Source organism: Ipomoea triloba, chromosome 12, assembly GCF_003576645.1.
Source record: "Ipomoea triloba cultivar NCNSP0323 chromosome 12, ASM357664v1".
Lineage (NCBI taxonomy): Eukaryota > Viridiplantae > Streptophyta > Magnoliopsida > Solanales > Convolvulaceae > Ipomoea > Ipomoea triloba.
The window spans coordinates 13,035,273-13,049,826 of NC_044927.1; the positions used below are offsets into that span (position 1 = coordinate 13,035,273).

Below are 14,554 nucleotides of genomic sequence, written 5' to 3' on the forward strand. Positions count from 1 at the left end.
GAAGATGCTAGAGGATACGTTAAACATCATTTCAATATTTCATTGTAGATGAAGCACTAAACGTTGCTAGCAATTTCATCGCAAATTCAATATCAGGCCTGATGCGACTATGGAACTTCTAGTTCCATAATAGTACTCCAATAACAACGATAATGGACTTCCAGTTCCAAAATATCCTTATTATCGTCTTCGAGTCTAAATAGTCTCTTATCTACTTCAAGAGATTATTGGACTACCGTTAGTGTGATAAGTAAATGATACTTATTCATATAAAATATCTTCAAGACATTTTTTCAAATAGGCTAACTGGTATATAAAACTCTTTCAAAGAGAATCTCAATCTTCAGGTCGAGGCAATACTTGGGTTTCCCAAGTCTTTCATTTCAAAACTCCGTCTTTCAGCATGAGCTAATATTACCAAGCTCTTTATGTGCTTCAATAACATATAAACCATCAATATCGACTGAGAAGATAAAATAAATAACTCCATTAGCAATTCTTTAACGAACACATAACGGTACATATTATTTGCATATTCCTTCTTCGGGAGGAAAACACTCAGTCAATAATATTCAAGTCATAAAAAGACTTTAGTAATTTAATGATATATGTTGTGATTTTCACTTTCCTCATTTCAAAAGTGTTGAATCCATCAGGGATTTACAGATAAATATTAGCATCTGATGACCCATAAGTTTGCGGTCATGACATTCATCAACTGCATATCTAAATTTACAATTCACTGTCAATAATGATGTTAATTAGCGAAATGTAATGCCATATGTTGTGGGAGAGTACATTTGATTAAAATCAATTCAGGGTCTCTACGTAAACCCTTAACCTGACAGTCTCGCTTTATATCATACCACCAAATTGTTTGTGTTTCTCTTTTGTACAAACACCCATTTGTAACCTGCTGGGTTAACATTAAATGGTGTACATATTATAAAGAGAATACAGTTTTAGCGAGCTGAGCTCTACATGCCTTAATTGCTCCTTTATACATTAAAAAAAATCAGGGCACTACTGGTGCCTAGCTCTGGATCCAGATTCTTATATATTGAGAGCAATTTATAAGGCAATTATGTTGTCGACAACTATAATATTTTTCATAAGATCTCCCATATATATAAAATTCATGGCAATTTCTAAATCAACCAGACTCTAGCCATTTCCCAGAGATATTTTTATCTGGTTGTTCCGCATCCCCAATATTATGATTTTGGGTGCACCTGTAAATTTATTGGGGGTTTTCGTCTTCTGGACGAATGTCTTCAAGACATACTTCTTTAAGAGATTTCAAGAGTGACGGAATTTTCTACTAGCTAGATTTAGCTTTCCGCGGATTCTTGTCTGTTATACCAATATGTCTCCACGCTTCTAGCGTCAAGTAGCATTAGTTAATACATATATGGTCCAAGTTGGGGAAGATATATGAGACCTAGTCACTCTTCTTATCAGTATATATATTGGCATATTAGATATCTTCTGAACTTCTAGTTCAGTTTACCTCTTCTGAACTTCTAGTTCAGTCTACCTAATACGTGGGTTTAAATACTGAAGATCTTTTTCATCAATCATTCCATGAAATTTCTCGGCATTCTATAAAATTTGGGCTTTTATCTCCCCCTAATGCCGTGAAACAATCTTCATCAAGTGTGCAGTTAGCGTACCTAATTATATATTGATCCCATATCATGGGCTCAAGTATTTAAACAACAGACGGAGGCTTTGATAGCCCTTGGATGTACGCAATGGCGGTGATATAGTAAAATATACTGCACACTATGAACAAAACGCAGACAGGGAAATGTTTGATCTTATACCACGTATTAGGAGCTAGTGGGAATAATTATGATATGCAGTGGGTCAGATTCTGATAGCATATAAAACTGATGTCCCCAACAAGAAAATACATAGTTTAAGAATTTTTCTTCCACAAAATATGCTTCATATAATATCCACTTGAAGGAATCTGACTCACCAAAAAAAATATTTGCCCAAGGCAACTTACTAGCTCATCCCATATTATAATATCATTTGGGTCTTTAAGGCCTTTAAAAAAATGTATCGCAACATATGAAGTACCCAAAACATATACGCAATCATCTATGATCAAATATGAAAGCATACATATCAAATGATATTATAAGGGTACACAATAATCATAGGAAAACTGGAAGCTTGTCAAATAATATAGATCTTCAAGATCTCCCAAACATCTCTATCCTCAACTTTCCATTAGTTTCACTCATTGGTTGATTTGCTTCGTGCAAATTCACATGATATAATTCACTCCCTCATTTGCTTCGAGCAAACTGATATGATATAATTCATTCCTTCGTTTGCTTCGGGCAAACTGATATGATATCATTTGCTTCTATCTTTCAAACAAATAACATCTAAATTAATCATATCATGTATGTCATAAGTCAATGATGATTCTTATAAAGGGGTATACCACTCCTTAAATAACACAGAATTGCACTAAGACATATTCATAGGGAGATTCGATATTTTGGCATATTAAATTTTGTCAAAGGAGGATTATCATAATTTGTTGATAATAGCAATCCTTATTGATATAGGATTTTTAGAACAAATTCAACTTTGGATAAACACCCAACCTATTGCATACGAGAGACATGATTGCGTGCATGAGAAAAAACCTCCGTAAATAAGCATGCAAACTAAGGGAAGTAACTCTGAGAAGTAAGATTAGAAAGGTAAGCTTAGAGAGGTAAGCTTAGAGAAGTACACTACTGAATAGTAAATTTCAAATAATTAATTCAAGTAGTAAAAAATAACAAAGTAAAAAATCACTTTGCACTCGTAATAATTTGCATCCAAAAATAACTTTGCGCTCAAAAACACCTTTGGAGTATGTGTACTTCTCGACCATGCAATAACTTTTCGAATATCGTGGCCATAAACTAACTTTTCGGGTGGTTCAGGCATAAACTAACTTCTCGGATGCTTCAAGCATGAGCTAACTTTTAGATGCTTCAGGCATAAGCTAACTCCTCAGACGTGAATATATTTTCATGCAATACTCAAACATCTTCATCAATACCTCATCATTTCATTAACATCATTTATTACAGTATTTGCTTCAGGCAAACTAAAATCAACAAGATGAGCTGAGACTCATTCTTCGATGACAAAAAGCTTTGGTGTGCGGCACGTAGGGACCAAAGCCTTTCACACCCACATTGATAGCAAAATTCTAGTTAGAATTTTGCCTCAATAAGTATGGTCGTCATTGATTATCTTGATCACTTTGCTTCTTATTTTTGAGCTTGAAACTCATACCACACCAGTTATAACCTCGACCTCAACCCCTTATAAAGTTGCTCGATTGGGCAACATTATGTGCTTCAGGCACTAGTGAAAAACCAATCAGACATGCATTTTGATTCTTCATCAACAACTAGTTATGTTTCTTAGCCACAATGAGTGCTAAAATTAGCTTAGAATGCTTCATAATTTGTTGTCTTGTACTGCTGCTAGAGTACAAGGTTACTCGCATGAAAAGTATACATAGTATTTTCAAATAAGTATTTATCTGAAACTTCCTGTTTGCAGAGTTTTAATTGCGAGACTATTTTATGCAGAGCTAAATTATAGTCCGTTACTGACTTATAATCTTAAAACTCGAGATTAAAAGCTAGTCAAATTGTGCCTAAGGAAGGACAATTGATGACTATTGGTCGAAATGGTCCTTCAGGGACTTCCAATCAAATACTCATTTTTAAGGTCGCGGTTCAAGTGGTGACGTATGAAAATGAGAGCTTTTACCTTCTGGGTATCAGTGCTCTGTGACTTAGAAACAAAAGCTTGTCTCAATTTCTTAGATGCCAAATATATTCAATATCTAGAACCCTAGTTTAATAATTGCTTCCACCATAAGAGAGTTCAATAAAATCACATTTGGCAATGGAGGGCATGATCTACATGATCATAATTTTCATGCAACTCTACGAAGCAATATGTGACAATAATGGGAAAAACCACTATTTTGAATACATGTTCAAACAATGGATGAAGAAACACCATTTTACATAAATATGCGTATATGTATCTTAGTATTCTGATGCAAACATAGCAATCCGATACAAGCATAATAAGAATTGATTATGCATTCGATATCCAAAGTCATAGAACATACGTGGATACATATACATACAATTTGGTATATAACCACATGTATTTACCATTTTCAAGCATCATGGTTCATGTAGAGCTTAATTCATATCCATGATTCAGGAGGATAAATCAAGAGAATTTATATTTACAAACCCATGTATTTACCCCAAAACTTTAACCATAGCTTGATGAGGGGTTCATATACTCACAAGTAGTTAACAAACATGGAGTATTATCACACTAATTATCAGAAGCACACATATACAGATAATAAAATCAAAAGGGAGAATACTCATTTCGCAGAAACAAGGATTGGAGGTTCCAATTCATATTGGAAGGCAATATGCACAAACAAAGTCATAGATTTCATAATAAAATGCACAAGACAAGATAGCAAGCATACCGTTCACCGAAAATCACGATAGAGACTCGTGTTGATAACGTGTTGTAATTTGGCTTATCAATTTGCTCAGTTCTCGCGTGGTGATTGCTCGGTAATTGCTTGGAGATTATATATATGATAATGTAGTGTAGAGAAGGAAAAAGGAGAAGAACAAGAACAAGAACACAAGATCACAAAAGCTCTCAAAAGCCCCATCTTATTAATCTATCAAGATGTATATATATACAATAATACAACCCTTCATTTTCTCAACATAATGAAGGAGTTAGATAAAGGGCAAATGAAAAGTCTAAATATAATGGCCATCAATATATATATTTATAACATATATAATATATGTAATGTTACTCTCATTAGGAAAATTAGTATGTCACATGTGTGATGTATGGTCTAAATTATATTCTAAATTAATATTAGTATTATAATAATAAAATAAAATTATATGATTTATATTGTAACATCAAGCATTGTTGAGAGATAATTGTGTTTAATATGTGTTGACAGGGTAATTGGGTACCCGACCCGGAACCACGGGCAGCACCCAAGGACAAGACAATGAAAGGACGTTCAAACTAGCCGTTCAGCATTTCCCTCCAACGGCTCCTCAGCACTCTAACGGCTCCTCAGCACTAACACTTCATTACTGCGCATTTAAGATAGGACGTTGCGCTCAGGAATATAAAAGGGCGCTCACAACACTTGCAGGGGGGCAACATTTACTAAGCTGAACTCACTATTAAGAAAACACTACTGTACTGAACTATTTGTACTCTTGCATTCATATTATTAATAAAAGATACAGGTAACACATTATTACCGTCATTGGTGCTCTCGTTGAGAGCCGAGATCAGATCTCAGGCAAACTTCACAAAATCACAAAACACCCAGCTCATCTCATCATTGTCGATGGCGCAATCCGGATCCAGCAGCTCTCATGGTCCTCGTCAAGTGAACAATGGTCACCCCACGGGTGATCTTCGTGAGCAGCTCAACAGTAACCATGTGGGAGATCGCCTCAAGGGTGATCTTCGCAGCCAAATCAACAACAACCATGATGGGGGCCGCACTCCCCTCCTAGTGAATGCTGCTCCCATCCAAGCCACGGACTTCCAAGCGGCAGCGCAAGTCATACGCCTCGAGGGTGATCTTCGCAGCCAAATCAACAACAACCATGATGGGGGCCGCACTCCCCTCCCAGTGAATGCTGCTCCCATCTAAGCTGCGGACTTCGAAGCGGCGGCGTAGGTCATCCAACAGGCAGCGGCAACGATGGCCCAACTAGTAGCAGGAATGCAAGGCCAGACCCCACCACCACCACCGCCTCCTCCAGAGGTGGAGGTGCGATCTCCAAGACAAGAGAGAACCCAACGACAGGACGGCGACCCTCAGCCGATGGGTCTTGAGCAATGCCCCGCGGCTTCCAGATCTGTCCGAGAAGGGATGGGCGAATCTGGTGGACCGGCTCTGTGTCACTCCACTAGACGCAGAACTCCACAGGAAGACTTGGTTGAAAAACTCCAGAGGCAGATAGACTACTTAGAGAGGAAAGTAGAAGCAAGAGAGCATTCACCAGAGCCGGAGGTAAGGATGGCTGCTCCATTCTCTTCACCCCTCCCGAAAGATTTTCGGCTACCCACCATCAAGGCTTACACCGGGACTTCTAACCCGCGTGCCCATATGACAAGATATAAGGCGACCATAGTGATGACGGGGGCAAGCGTCGACGCCATCATGTGTAGAGCGTTCTTGTCTATTTTGGACGGAGTGGCGCAGGATTGGTTGAATACAATCCCAGACGGATCGATCCATACTTTTGCAGAACTGGCCAAAAATTTCCTAACCTATTTCTCTGGAAATATACAACATAAAAAGCCATTCTCGCATCTCTGTGGAGTAAAACAAGATAGGGGGGAAAGCTTGCGAAATTTTGTAAGCAAATGGAAAAAAGAGGTCAATAATGTATATGAATTCGACTCGAAGGCAGCAATCCTCATATTCATCCAAGCATTAAGGTCAGGCGATTTCCACAAACAGCTGAACGCCCACCACCCACGCTCCTATGAGGACTTGATGAGGACAACCAACCGATACGCTGAGGTAGAAGAGGCCGACAGAAAAAAGAAAGATGAGGAGAAAGGTAAGAAAGGTGGGCAACCTGATAAAGTTGGTCCGTCCAACCAGGCACCACGCTCAAACCAGTTATCCGCAACGAATGGGAAAGTTCAGGGAAGGCCTCGTCTCGCCCCACCGCGGCACTTAACACCGCTTACTCACTCGATTAGCGTGATTCTAAGTCACATTGAGGAAATGGGAATGGTGCATTTTCCCTCAGAGTGTATGGCAGTTTCTACGTGCGAGGACCAAACCAAGTACTGTCGGTTCCACCGACAGGTTGGACATGATACTGACGAGTGCCATACTTTAAAAGGACAAATAGAGGAACTGGTGCAGAGCGGATATTTTACCCAATTCGTTGAGTATCCGGGACAGTACCAGCATCAACAAAACCTACCCGACAATGTGTGGAGAAAGGAAGAAGATCCTGAGCCTTTAGCTTCCAACACCAAGAAAAGGAGGTGCGACCTAAGCGAGGAAGCAAGGAACAGTGAGCTAGAGGAAAAGTCCGCGCAACGCAAAAAACATGTAATTCGTTGATGGTCCGTCATGATGGAAAAAAAAAAAACTCTCTATTTTGGCCGAGGTCAGTCCTCGGCCAATCTCGCGCTCAGGGCGCCAAAAAAAAAACAATTTTAGACACGTCGTTACTCCCAAACCACCTCAACCACTCTTGTTGGCTAGGGAGTGGGGGGACTGGTAACAGGGTAATTGGGTACCCGAACCGGAACCAGTACCGAGCTATTATTCCTCAACTACCTCGGCCACTCTCACTAGCTGAAGAGTGGGGGCTGGTGACAGGGTAATTGGGTACCCGACCCGGAACCACGGGCAGCACCCAAGGACAAGACAATGAAAGGACGTTCAAACTAGCCGTTCAGCATTTCACTCCAACGGTACTCCAACGGCTCCTCAGCACTAACACTCCATTAATGCGCATTTAAGATAGGACGTTGCGCTTAGGAATATAAAAGGGCGCTCACAACACTTGCAGGGGGGCAACATTTACTAAGCTGAACTCACTATTGAGAAAACACTATTGTACTGAACTATTTGTACTCTTGCATTCATATTATTAATAAAAGATACCGGTAACACATTATTACCGTCATGTGTAATTACTAAAAAGAAATAATTTTGATTGATATTGTTTTGTAGATTCAGTGTAATTACAAATTATTAAAAATTTCTTTGTAAATCACATTAGTAGTAAAAATACAACTGTAACCAGTTTCACCATAAATTAAAATCTTCAACTCATTGGGATTCATAACTCTTGATGAGCCACATACAACTGACCATGTACAAAGATTGATTTCTTTAATAACAATCCAACATGTGAAAATATTTGCCCTTGACTCTTGCTAATAGTCATTGCATATAAAAGCATTAACGGGAATTTTCTTCGCTGGAATTTGAGCGACAGCCTTGGGATAATGGTGTCATTGTCATCCAAGCTATCAAAACCTTAGTCCCGCGTTATCAAACAGGAAAATATTGATTTTGATGAGATATTTGCTCTAGTTGCACGATTGGAAGCAATAAGAATGTTTCTAGCCTATGCTGCCCACATGGATTTCAAATTTACCAAATGGATGTCAAAAGTGTCTTTCTTAAGGAAGAAGTATATGTGAAACAACCATCGTACTTATAAAGAAACTTAACATTATCAGGAACTTAGGCTGTAAGAGGAGCCTTTACAAAAACTATCACAACCTTCAGGAGAAGATACCTTATCAAAGAAAATGAGTTGAAGAAGACTTTAACTCAAGGCAAACTGGAGGGCAAGGATAATTTGACAACCACCACCATTTGTCAAATTAGATGAAGAGGATATTTGTCAAACTGTTTGAAAAGGCTTTGAAACTTCAAGGAGATCAATCAATGAGGGGGAAAAGACTAAAGGGTGTTCCAATTATCCCTAGTATTCTCAAGCAAATATTGAGCAGTGGAACGAAGTAGAAGTTGTGAAATTCAAGTGATGTTGATTGGTATGTTGAATGAAGAAGATGAGTGATAAGCCTCCAAGATACCCTTAAATCAAGTGCATATTAGGGTGTTTTGTCACGTTTCTAGCATCCTTACATGATGAATTATGGTCATAAATGCTTTAAATTCACTAACCAACACACAAAAGCTACTTTTAGCCTAAAGGAGGTGAAACAGGAGTCCCGGGAGTCAATAGGAGCGAAAGTTGAGCTCAAAGAACAAACCAGGCAAGATCGGAGCCCCGGAGGACTCAAAAGGATGGCCATACGCGTGTGAGTATGCGTGGAAATAATCCAGTAGCCTCCCACGCACGCTCACACGCGTGTGAGCTGGCGTGGAGACTGCATTGTGCGAAAAATTGCTAGGGTTGCTTTTCGGAGACTATTTAAACCCCTTTGATAGATTTTCAAAAAGACTTTTGCTATTTTCATTTTTTAGAACTTCTCTTTCCATTTCTATAGATTTATTTTAGGAGTAGTTTAGGAAAATCTCCATTGTAGAAGACAACAAGCTTGGATTGAAGGATTACTTCATTCTAGGTGATCTCTATTACATTTCTATTATATTTTGCTATCTTGTTCTTGGATTAAATTAGCTTTTGTCTTGAATTTCATATCATGTGTGGCTAGTTTAATCTAGGGATTTGGATTGTGTGAAGCTATGTTGCTAGTGTGATGAACTTATATCTATTTTTGGATCTATATGCTTAGATTGTTGGATTATCTATTCTTGTCTATTGATTGTTGTTTTGATGAGATCTTGTTTGGATTTGGCCAATCTAGATGAGAGATTGAGCTACTGACTCTTTCATGTCTTTGATTAGAGTTAGGATTGAAGCTTTGTAGCAATCATAGATCCTATGGACTTCTTAAGAATAGTAAGATAGTGTGTAGCTTAAATGTTTGATAAAATTCCTCTTAGAGCTTTGGATGATTGAAGGCACTCCTAAGTCAAAGAAGCCTTAGTACACAAAGGTGGAAAAAGACTAAGAACACACACTACAAAAAAACGTGTTTTTAACGACGGAATTAGCGACGGAATCATTCCGTTGCTAATTTAATGACGAAATAGCAACGGTTTAGCGACAGATTTACCTATTTTTAAAAAATTGAAAATTAGCGACGGATTAGCGACAGAATTTTGTGACAGAAAAATTTTATCGTTAATCCGTAGCTAATTTTAGAAGTAAAATTTTGCGCATAAACTTGTGACGGATTAGCGACGGATTTTATCGAAAATTTCGCACTAATTTTTTAGACGCAAAATAAACCCGGGAATAGTGAGCGCGAATTTTGTGACAAAATCTAGCGACGGAAATTTTAATCCGTTGCTAAAGTAGCGACAGATTTAAAATTCCGTCGCTAGATAATTAACGACGGATTTAATTATTTGTCAATTGTCATGAATTATTGAAAGAGCTTGGATGCAATTTAATTGTTGTTATTGTTGTTTTTATTTTTTACTTCTAGTTCCAAGATGAGACTTTTTATTTGAGGGTTGGTTATCTCTATCCTTGTGTCCTTGGGAAATGCTTAACCTTCTATTTACTTGAACTTTTGAGTTTAAAACTTATGTTTGATACTTGATGCTTGAATTGTAGGTGGGTGGGTGGAGGAGATCATGTTCATGGTTTCAAGACTTTGATTTTGCTAGACTTCCTCAACCAAAAAAGCTACTTTCACACTTTTGTTATGTAATTGTAATTTTGATTTTATAGTATTGTGTTTTGATAATATACATTATTGTATTAAAGTGTGATTTAAAGTATTGTGTTAAGTATAAAGTTTGATAATAGTTTAATTTTATGATGATATAAAGTTTGATGTTAATTTGATAGTAGCAGGTAGTGTTGATGATAATAGTGTTAGATATAGTGTTAAATCTTTAATAGGTAAATTTTTTTTCTTTTAAAAAAAGGGGGTTTTAATTATAAAAATAAAATCTTTTTTTTTTAAATATATATATATATATATATAATTAGCGACGGAAATATCCGTTGCTATTCCCTTTCAAATTTGTCTTGAAACTAGAAAATTAGCGACGGATTGTTTCTTGATCTAACGACGGATTTTCCGTTGCTAGATTTAGCGACGGATTTTGTTGTCGGTATTCCCTCACAAATTTCATCATCAAATTCGTCGCCAAAAAACCTTTAGCGACGGATTTATTTTACTTAGCGACGGATATTTTCGTCGCTAAACTCTAGCGACGGACAAAATTTTTGTCGCTAAATTCTAGCGATGAGGGTTTTTGTGACAGACGGATTCCGTCGCTAAACCCTTTTAGCGATGGATTTTGCCCTTTTAGCGACAGATTTTGTCCGTCACTAAAAACGCGTTTTTTTGTAGTGACACACTCTTGAATAGCCAACATTCTTGTATTGTTTATCCATTACCTTAGACACAACAAGATGCAACATAGATGAACACTATCCAATCTCTACCTCTTTTACATATTTTCAAACTCTTTTACTTTACTACTTTCTTGCACTCAAACAAAACCTTATGAACTTCCTTCACTCACAATTAACCACTCACCACACTCGAATCCCTTGCATGACTCAATCAAATAAACTCCCGAACACTTGACACGCCTCCACGTCTTTCCTTCGAGACCGACACTCGGGGAGTCACTGACTTTCCGTTTTAACACACATATCTTTTGACGATTCAACCACTACGCAAAAAACTGCATCCGTCAATGAGTCACAACCAAAATAAGATGCAAGAGAAAATTGTTGGACTTGAAGTTGTGGAATTTGTTAATGAATTGATGGGGAACCATGAAAGTGTTGAACCATTTGAGGTTGGATGTCAAGTAAGTTTTAATACTGTCACCCAACTAATTGAGTATGATAAACAACAAATTGATAAAGGAGTTAATCAGGAAAAATTCCAACAAGCTGAAGAAAATGATGAAGTAGAACAATTTCGTGATGGAGAAGAATCAAATAAGAAATCTCCAGAAGGAATTGAGAACCATAGTCGCCGGTATTGCTGATTTAAATGCTTCGAATGAAAGGATTAATTTCTCTATTGATTTCATACATGACATACAGACCAAGGATTCCATGGCCATCCAGTATTTATTTGATGCTGCCAAGAAGGGGGAAGAAGATGATAGTCATTTGGCTGGAAACGTGGTTATTGAAGCCGGTAAATCTACTGGAAAAAGATAGTATAAATTGCAAATTGGAAAGAGGCAAACACTTGGTATGTATGTTTTATGATTGCTTAGTATTTTAGTTTACTCTTTGGTAGAAGTTATTTTAATTTTGAGTTAATACCTCCAATGGTCTTCCGAGTATTAGGTTTTACCAACTGTGGCCCTCCGAGTTTAAAATGACCACGAGATGTCCCCTAAGTTTTAAAAAATAACCACCCGTGGTCCTTTTAGGACGTCTCGTGGTCATTTTAAACTCAGAGGACCACAACTGGCAAAACCTTTATACTCGGAGGACCATTGGAGGTATTAACTTTTTTTAATTTTGGTATCAATAATTGTTTTTGACTTAGTTTGTATAATCGCATGATTGAGAAATATTCCAAAATGAATTAAAATAAAACTAGTCTAAAAACGTGTGTAGGAATTTTTGTCAAAAAAACAATTCTTCTAGGTCAAAAATCATTGTTAAAATCATCTAAGGCTAGTAGAAATAAAATGAAAATTTCAAATTTTATATTTTCAAAGATTAAGCCAAATGACTGAGTATTGGTTTTGACATCATCAAAAATGGAGAAATTGTTATGAATATTTGTAATAAGATTTTAATGAGCCAAAATGTAATTTTGTTTTTTTTTAAGTTTTTTTTTAAAAATTTTTAACAATGGCATTAGTTTTTTTTTTTTTGCCTTATTTTTGGCTTTGACACGTTCTTGGTCCTACCTTGGTTCTTAATTCATACCTAGCTCGCACCTAGACCTTAGTTCCTGGCTCCATTGGTTCCACCATGGTACCCTAGTTCATACCTATTTCATTTTATAAATGTACTTTTGTTAAAAAAATAGAATCCCCAAAATTTCATTTTATAAATGTATTAGTGTCTAAGAGTGGTTTAGAAATCAAACTCTATGTATTTTAAAGACTTAATAATTACCAATAAGTTATATTAGAGCATTGGTCAAAGCTAAGCATTATTATCCAGAGGTCAAAGAATTGAAGAGTAGAGATTGCAACAAGAGTTAAGGAGTAGAGATTGCCAACAACTAAAGTTGTATTTAATTAAAAGGCATGAGATATTGCAAAATTAATGATGAAGTAGTCGTGTTTCTAAAAATAGATTAATTTGGAAGGTGCTAAGGTTTGAGAACTAATTTATTTTGAAAATAGATTAATTTCGAAGGTGAGTTAATTCCAAAAATGGTCCTCTGACTATGACATTTTCTTAATTTAGTGCCTTGACTTTTAATTACACCCAATGTGGTCACAGACTATTCAATTTTAAGCCAAAAAGGTCAGCCGTTAGATGTGGGTCAAATGGGTGTTAAAATGAGGGGCAAAATGGGTAATTCAAGTGCTAGTCCTCAAATTAAAGCTCATGTATCAGCATAGTTATATGGGACACTAAATTCTGGTGATTGGGTGCCGGTTTTTTATGAAGTGAAACCGTGGGATTTGGAGTTTTAGCAGCGATGGAGAAGGAAGTTCAATCAGATTATAGTTATATGGGACGAACTTCAGCGGTCTCAGCATAATCGATGATTCATCGGCTTTCAGCGATTGCTACAGTGATAGATCTAGAGAGTTCCCGACGGTTTCTTCTCAGAGCCGACGGCTACTACTTGCGCGGCGGATAACTCCGATGAATTGATCCAACAACTAGTGTGCGATCTTCAGTCGACATCAATCAACGAACAGAAGCAAGCCGCAATGGAAACCCGACTCCTTACGAAGAACAAGCCTGAGAATCGAATCAAAATTGCCCGAGCCAGCGCTGTCAAGCCGCTCATATCATTGATTTTCTCCATTGATCCTCAACTTCAGGAATATGGCGTCATCGCAATTCTCAACCTCTCGCTCTATGACGAGAACAAGGAGCTCATCACGGCGTTCGGTGCAATTAGGCCTCTTGTTAGAAATTCGTCGAACAAATTGAAATTAGGGCATAATGTTTGGCGTCGTGTTTCGCTAATTTGGGGAAGAAGTCGACTGGTCAATGGTTTCAACGACAAACAATATATATCATCCTTTTTACCCTTCTATTTAACGCAAAGCTAATGGAGACCTTTTTGGCTTAAAATTGAATAGTCCGGAGATCACATTGGGTGCAATTAAAATTCAATGCACTAAATTAAGAAAAGGCCATAGTTAGAGGACTAGCATTGCAGAATTTGTGAAGCATTGCAGAATTTTTGGCAACTAGCATGGAAAAATTCACATTCAGCCAATAATCTATTATTTTCCTCTTTGAGCTTAGACTTTGTATTTCATCTATTCCTCTACTTTTCGAACTAGATGTTCTTTCACTTGGTCTTTTTGTTGAGGATGATGGGCTTCCTTAGAAGTTGGTCTTCCTAATGAATCTCTTAATTATTTTGAAAATAGAGAGAATTACTCAGCAATCATAAAATCATTAGGGTTAGAAGCTAACTTGGAAGACGTGGATGGTTGATTCGCGATTAGTGTTGTGCTTTTGGGGTCATCCACTTCCTCATCAATTATGGAGTTAATCTCGAACTCGTAGGCCATAAAATCTCTGAAAGCTTGGACCGTGGTGATTGCTTTGAGATCTCTGCGATCATGCATTGTCGTGACTTATTATAATTAAGGAATAATTTCTTTCCAGCATTAATGTACTAACTAGCTGCTTTTTTTCTTTTTTCTTTTTTCCTTTTAGTATAATATAAATCATATATGTGTACATATAATTATTACATGTCAATTTCTAATAATTAAATTATT

The 14,554-nt window shown here is 37.1% G+C and overlaps 1 pseudogene; it reads left to right on the forward strand.

Annotated features, from left to right (window-relative positions):
* The first annotated feature begins 13,284 nt into the window (after positions 1–13,284).
* On the forward strand, positions 13,285–13,870 carry LOC115999391 (annotated as a pseudogene).
* Positions 13,871–14,554: the final 684 nt, after the last annotated feature.